This window comes from Nelumbo nucifera, chromosome 6 (assembly GCF_055504915.1).
Source record: "Nelumbo nucifera cultivar China Antique chromosome 6, China Antique-T2T, whole genome shotgun sequence".
In the NCBI taxonomy this organism is placed as follows: domain Eukaryota; kingdom Viridiplantae; phylum Streptophyta; class Magnoliopsida; order Proteales; family Nelumbonaceae; genus Nelumbo; species Nelumbo nucifera.
In genome coordinates, this window is record NC_142654.1 from 63,916,069 (window position 1) to 63,923,994 (window position 7,926).

The 7,926-nt window shown below is 43.8% G+C and overlaps 1 pseudogene; it reads right to left on the bottom strand.

Annotated features, from left to right (window-relative positions):
• Positions 1–6,641: 6,641 nt before the first annotated feature.
• LOC148791141 (secreted RxLR effector protein 161 pseudogene) lies at positions 6,642–7,130 on the bottom strand (annotated as a pseudogene).
• Positions 7,131–7,926: the final 796 nt, after the last annotated feature.

Consider the following 7,926-nt stretch of genomic DNA (forward strand, 5'->3'; position numbering starts at 1 on the left):
AAGAGGAGTCCAGCATTGAGGTTGGACTTAAAGAGGAATGGCATAAGAACAATTGTGTTGGGTCTTTTGGAGAAAACCTTGAACAAGATTTATCTATGAAGATACCCATGGCCAAAGGGGTGAAAAAGCTTGTGTCGGGATTGGATTTAATTAGCTTAGATTAGGATTTGGGAGTACTTACATTCAAAGAAAATGTAAAACGTGAAGAATGATGGAATGGAATATAAGGTGGGCGAGGGCTAAATGACTAATAAAGGTTAAAAAGTTGGAATGATTGATCCAGTAACCGACCCACTATATATTAAATAAAATTACATATAGAGAGAGAGAGAGAAAAGAATAAAATATAAGTATCTTGGATACTGTTGGTTGTTGGTAAGCGATGCATGTAATGTATGTCGGTTGTAATTTGTATTTTTAATTACTCCAAAATTAAATAATATAAAGCTTGCAGTTGAGTGGGAGTCGCCACAACATTTAATTAATTAATTAATTAATCTGCCCCTCTTTCTGTCTCAGCCTCTCCTCTCACCGATCCGATCATCCGAACCTTCTTCGGCTTTGCATTCTCTTACAAGTTATTTAATTAGTTAGGCTTACTTCGGAACGAGTACAAATAGTATAAATAATATAAAATACAAGATTTTGTATTCTAAAAATTTGTGGTTATACTCCTTCCAAACTGAGGTGGTGAAAGTGCATTCATGGACTATTTTGTAATTCATAAGTTTTATTCAATATCTTTTTATATTTGTGTTTGGTATTTATGGGAAGATGTTTCTAATTCATGGTGGGATGTGCTGTGGGACACATTTTTTGAGGAATAAATCTTGATTATATCATATCATATAAAGGGTAGTTGGAGTTGGGTGAGAGGAGAGCCGGATTTATTCGAGATCGAAAATGAGATCTACTCCTCACAAATGGGTACCTCACATATCATATACATATCATGTTGGGATGGCGTTGGAACAGTTTTTGTTATGAACAGGTCTCATTGCATTGGAACAGTTTAAATTTCCATGGAATTAATATAAAAATTGAAGTAACCGCCCATTTGCCAGGTGGACTACTTTTACTTACCACACGAATTAATATAATTAACAAGTGGGCAGTAATTCAGGGTGATGCAGCATCCCAGTAGTACTGCAGCCACTTATAAACCACTAAACGTAACCATCATCTAATCTATTATCGATGCATGAAGGTTCACAAATTATAAAATGGAAAATTGGAGATTGATTGAATGAATGAATGTAATGAAAGATTAGTTTGGTCAATATTGATTATGCATAATGAAAGCGTATAAATTTTTGAAAATGCTAGCGGCTATACCACTACAACATAATTAATTATAATTACAAGGTCGCAAACCACTACCTCTTCACTTCCATTATGTCTTCTCTTTTCTTATCATGCAGGCCACAAGTTGCAACCAAATTCTTTGCTTTTGGTTGCAACGTTTTATATCTTCCAGGGTTGGCCACTGTATTTATAATACTATATAGTAGTATCGAGAAAAAAATATGTTCATCAGTGGAAAAGGCTGATCATCGTTATCAATTAACCTGTCAACATAATTGACTTGTTACCCTGATCGGTCCTTGAGGTTCAGTTTATAAATACAAATGTATTAACTGAAAAGCCTTGTATTTTGTGTTATTTTATATATATATATTTATATTATTTATATTTATAATTTTTTCAAACTGAGCCGGAGGGTTGAGATGACGTCAGACATTTTACCTCACTTTCTTCGTTATTTGTTTTAATCAATATCAGCCGTCCAATTTGATTATGATTAAATATGCAATGCTCCCAGGTCCCAGTCCCACTAATTAATACCGAAATTAAAAGGCGAAAACTGACATTTTTTCTTTAATTTTACCGTCCCTTTTTTTATGAATCCAGGATCCCTCTTCACACTTCATACAAATCTCTCTCTATATAAGAGATTACATAAGGCTATGTTTGGTTTGAAGGAAAAGGTATAGGGAAAGGAAGGGAAAGACGGGAAATCCATACAATGTTTGTAAAGGTTTTTCTACCTTTCTCTTTCTTTATGTTTGGTTTGAAGGAAAATGCAGGAAAAGAAAGGAAAAGGTAGGAAAATCTTTACAAACATTGTATGGGTTTTCCAGTCTTTTTTTTTCTTTTCTTACTTTTTTCTTCAAACCAAACATAGCCTAAAGGAATGAGGGGGAGGTGAGGGGTCCTCTCACCACAAAGTTCACAAGACCTCCTCTCATTCCTTACAAGGACCTCTTTCTATAATAGAAAGAGGAAATAGGAAAGAAGAGAGGTCTTAATTGTTTCTAATATAAACCCTCTTAGGTTGGTCTTAATTGTTATTAATAAAACCATTTTAATCTCACCAATAAGATATTTCTATCTCTTTCTCTCTCTCTCTCTCTCTCTCTCTTAGGCTGGTCAATGTTTGTAATTGTTGATGCTCAGAATGGGCTGAGGACAACTCTGTAGCTTTGTTTCCCGAACGAGTTGGTAGATGGAAGAGTTTGTTGTGGCCGAGGAGGCCGAGTTCGGCCTCTACAGCCTACTTCATCACTTCCTCGACCCTCCCCTCTACTTCGGCAACTCATTTCTTCGCCTCGGCAGCGTCTCCCTCGGTCTGTTTGGAGAGGCTCTCCTGCACCTCCGCTCGGAACCCTTTCTCGTCAATAAGGCTCTGTCGGAACTTATGGTGCTTCTCCTCAGTAACAGCAACAACTCATTGGAGCTTCCCCTTCTCTTCCTCCATCTTGTCTATCTGGGCCAGTGTCAGCTTCAACCGATCCCCAAGGCCAACGAAGTGAAGGTAGACCTACAGCAAAGGAACAATCAGTACCCTACAATAAAGCAAATAACTGTGAAGAGAAGGGAACAAGTGTTACCTCGGCCAAGCTTTGCAGCCCCTTGTTGTAGACCTTCTCCGGAGTGCTCCCCAACATCTGGAAGTGATCCTGCGAGAGAAGGGCCCCACTCACTAGGGCCTGGCTGACCCCCTCGTCATGGATGGAGTCCCCTTCGTGGACGTTCCATTAGGGATGAGAAATCTACTTGGACCACTTGGCAAGCTCCTCCAAAGGCGTGGGGGCAGAAAACGGCCCCATCTATTCCTTATAGGCCCTCCTTAGGGCATCCCTTGCTGAGCCCCGAACGCGGGTCACCTTCTGTGGCGGTTGATCCCTCGCGGCCTTGGCCAATCTCTTTTGCCCCGCCTCGGTCTCTTTGAAGGGCTTCCTCGACCCATCGGTCAGCTTCGACAGCGCTTGTTGCTCATGCCTCGTCTGGCTCTCATCAATAGGCATCTTCCCCTTAGTGGAGACCTGTGGAGTTATTCCCTTCGTGAGAGTCGCTGAAGTAGTCCCTTTGGCAAGACCTGTGCAACTATCCCCTTAGAAGGGACCTGGCAGGAGGACGCCCCCTTCGTAGGGGCAAGAACCTTCTCCGTCGGTGCTAACGTGTCCTCGACGGGCCGTTGAGGCGTTTGTGCACCCTCTCCTTTGCATCGCGCGAGCATGGTCCACCAAAGTCTTCCGAACGTCCATTGGCACCTCTGCAAGCAAAATAAAACCATTAGTAACACAACACAAAGACAAGGACGAGGGAACGTGTTAAGGGACTACATGGCCTCTCTTACCGAGGGGGGCAGGGTTGAGCCCCGCAAAAACTAGTGGGACCTTCTCCTCCACCAAGGGCTGGGCTCGGACTCTCCCCAGTTTGAGCAACTACGCGAGATCATCGTTCTCCTCACTCGTGAGCAGGGGGACACTCTTCTCCACAGTCAGGCCAGCATTTCCCCACCCCAAGTTGAAGAATTAGCCCTCGAGATAGGACAAAAAGAAAAATTTACTCTTCTAGTTATGTACGGAAGAGGGGTTATCTACAAACTTGGTCCTACGGGGTTGGAAATAGAACATGTCGTCCTCAGAAGAGTGCTTCCTTGGCATGAACATCGCTCAGAAGAGCTTTCGCGTCAACTCTACCCCCTAGAGCCATGCCACTACCAGCATCGCACAATGGTCCTAACGACATTGGGCACTAGCTGGCTGAGGGTAATCCCATATACCCTCAGCAGTTCAAAGATCAACAGATGAAGGGGAAACTGAAGACCAAACAGGAGGAAGTGTTGACAAATGCAGATCTCCCCCTCCTTGGGAGTCCACGACCGGTCACCCGCCTTGGACACCCTCACATCATAGGATGAGGGTATGAAATACTGCCTCATCAGAGCCTTGACCTGGTCCCCGTCCAGAGAGCTTTCAAACTCGAGGCATGGGAGACCAGCCTTGGCTACTACTTGGGCGGCATTCTCAACCCTCGCCTCGGGGATGGGGTCTGGGGTCTCCTCCTCCTTGGCTTGGGGGGACCCCTTGGCCTCCCTTGGCATCATGGATGCGGCGCTCTCACGGGAAGGGTCATCACCTCGGTGGCTGCCCTCAACGCCCTTGAAGGCTACCCTCTCCCAAAGCACCTCCACCTTCTGCCGAAGGGGAGCAAAGACAGAAGGGCTTAAAGGGGAAAGGGGAGAAGGGGTTCGAATGGAGCTCCCCTCTAACTCGTTCGGAAGTTCATAGCACTCAGGTCCAGAATGTAAGAAAGACATCACTCGAGATTACCTAAAGGGAAGTGGAGGAAGAAGAAGTGAAGACGAAGTTTCGAAGATTGGAGAATATGGGAGCTGAGTTCACTCGAAGCAAATGCACTTAGAGGCAAATGACAAGAAAGTTGCCGACAAGGCCCCTATTTAAGGAAAATGAACGACCCAAATATCTCGAGATCGAACGGTAGAGAAGCCACCGCCACTACGACCCAACCACAACGCGTCATGTAACACTCAGCCTCGGAAGGCGAAACAACGCACTAGTGTCGGCTCGGATCGTCTCAGATCTAACGGATGCAAAGCTCCTCCGCACCCACGATCCAGCCACGTCGCACCCTTGAGCGCTTGTCCTTGGAAGGCGAAATGACGCCCAGGGTGAACCAGCTCGTCCGCCCACTACGACCCACCGGTTCGAGCAACCCGATCCCACAAACACGCACACCGGTTCACCCGAAAATCCGTTCCGCGCACGGAGTGCTCTCCCGACGCCTAGACCCGTGCTGAGTATGACCCCTAGTCACCTGTCCAAAGCAAAAGTGCCACAGATCACTTGTAGCTTCAGCCCAACTTATGAAGTTAAACCAAGCGGAGACATGATAGAAAACACCTCTGTAGGGTACACCTCAGCTTTTGGACCCACTGCCCTCACTATTACTACTCCCATCAGCCAAAGCCGAATCCTCCACCTCGGCCTAAGGAGTGGAGGGCAAGTGATGTGGGATGGCCCAGCCCACGAGCGCCAGATGTTGGGACATGACTCGTCATAACAGGGACTACCTTGCTCCCCTCATACGAAGTCAATTATGGAGCACCCACGCGTCCCCGCAAAGCTTGTTGACTGCCCTCGTACAGATCCTATCTCAAGCGTTCATCTCCACCAACCTCCAAGCGGCTCAAGTATAAATATGGGATACCCCCTTCCAGGTGAGGGATCCTGATCCTACTACGAAACTTAAGTGCATTCATCTTAGGAACTCAGGACCTACGAGTAGTCTCCTCAGAGCCCTCGTCTACACCTGATTCCTCTCTTTGTACCCTCGCACTAACTTGATCGTCGGAGTCTCTGCCTCGGGTTCTCACCCGGGGCCTTTGACATCCTCTGTCTTGCAGTACCCCAGCTACCAGCCTTTGGCTTCTAAGGTATTCGGCGCATGATCTGCCTCGACCTATAGTCCTCGGCCTCAGCACACCACCTCCGGACCGTCGAAGCCTTCGGCCCACCTCCAGAGCCTAGGGGCAAAATTACTTTGTTGTCCTCGGCCAATTCGAGCATCAACAATAACATTTTCCTTTGTCTCATTAATGTCCAAATTTATATCTATATGTTAAAACAAGGTTATATAACCACACATAGTTCCTTTTTCCTATTTTTTTAATTTTCTTTTTTTCTAAATGCTATAAACTATGAATGTTAACAAACTGATGGTTGCTAATTAAGTTGGTACAACCTTGGGCTGGTTGAAGATGAAAGGCATGTAGGACCCAATCCTATTGCCACCAAGTTTGGGGGTAGGAGTGTTATGGGTATGATGTTGCGCTACGCAATAGCCCCTATAGACATGGGCCTAGCTACCACCAACATCAAAATAGAAAAGAAAAAGAAACTCCAACCATTACAATTGTTTTCTAGGCTAAACAAATCAAAGAAACAGAAAAGAAAGGGAGAAGAAAGGAAGAGAGAAAAGAGAAGGGAGACAAAGAGAATTCTGGGGTCCAAAGGTTCATACTGACGCCGCCAATCCTTAGTATTTCTATTAGGACGTCCCAATTAATAATAAAAGAAAGTAAGATTATAAGAATGCCCCTACGACACTAAAGAAGCGAAAAATAACAAAGAGTTAATTAATTAAAAAAGGAAACTAACTAATTAACAGATTTCAACACTCCCCCTCAAGTTGGGACATAGATGTCAATCATGCCCAACTTGTCACATAAATCATTGTGCTGCAGATGATGTAATCCATTGGTGAAGATGTTTACAATTTGATTTGTGGAACTAACATATGGAGTGCACACTTCCCCATTTACAATTTTTCCCTCATAAAATGCTTGTCAACCTCAATATGTTTAGTTCTATATCATGAAGAACTAGGCTGGCTGCAATGTTAATAGCAACCTTATTATTACAACACAAGGACATGGGGTCGTCAACAGGAAATCCCAGTTCACCCATTAAGTTATTTATCCACATTACTTCAGCCACTTCGTTGGACATTGCTCTATACTCAGTTTCAGCATTGGACATCGCCACAATATTTTGTTTATTGCTTCTCCATGTGACTAGATTCCTTTCCACAAAGGTACGGTACCCATTAGTGGACTTTCTATCATCAACTGATCTAGGCCAATCGGTATCTGTATCTACCTCAACCTTCAAGTGTCCATTTCTTTGGAATAGTAAACCAGCCCCTATAAACTTCTTTAGATACCTGAGGATTCTGTTAGCTGCCTCTAAGTGTGTGGTCTTGGGTGCAAGCATGAATTGACTAAGAACCCCCACAACATAAGCAATATTTGGCCGGGTCATGGACAAATGTAATAGACTACCTACAAGTCTCTAGAATTGCTTTACATTCTTGATTATCTCACATTGGCAATCAACTAGTCTGTGGTTTGGATCAATGGGAGAGTTAGCAGGCTTAACTCCAAGTTTTCCTATATCCTATAACAAGTATATGATGTATTTTCTTTGATAAATGAAGATCCCCTTTTGTGAATGGGCTACTTCAATTCCAAGAAAATACTTCAAGGGACCTAGATCCTTCACTTCAAATTGAGTGGCTAGGAATTCCTTTAGTCTTTGAATTTCCACCTTCCAGTCGCCTGTGATCACTATGTCATCAACATACACTATCGAGGTTGCAATTTTCCCTTCTCCTTTTTTCACAAACAATGTATTATCAACCTGACACTGTTTGTAGCCAATTTGTTGCACCGCTAGATGGAACCTACTAAACCAAGCTCTTGGTGACTGCTTTGGTCCATACAAGGACTTCTTTAACCTACACACTTTCTGTTCTTGGTCTTGGGAATAGAAATCAGGAGGTTGCACCATGCACACCTCTTTTTTAAGATCACCATTCAGGAAGGCATTTTTAATATCTAACTGGTGGAGATCCTAATCAAGGTTAGCAGCAGGAGAGAAAAGAACTCTGGTAGAATTCATCTTAGCTATTGGAGCAAATGTCTTTGCACCATGTCTTTTGCTGCCAACCGGACTTTGTACCTTTCCTTTCTAATGTGTTATCTGTTCTATGCTTTACTGTAAAAATCCACTTGCACCCTACTAGTTTATTACCTATAAGAAGATCCACTAACTCCCA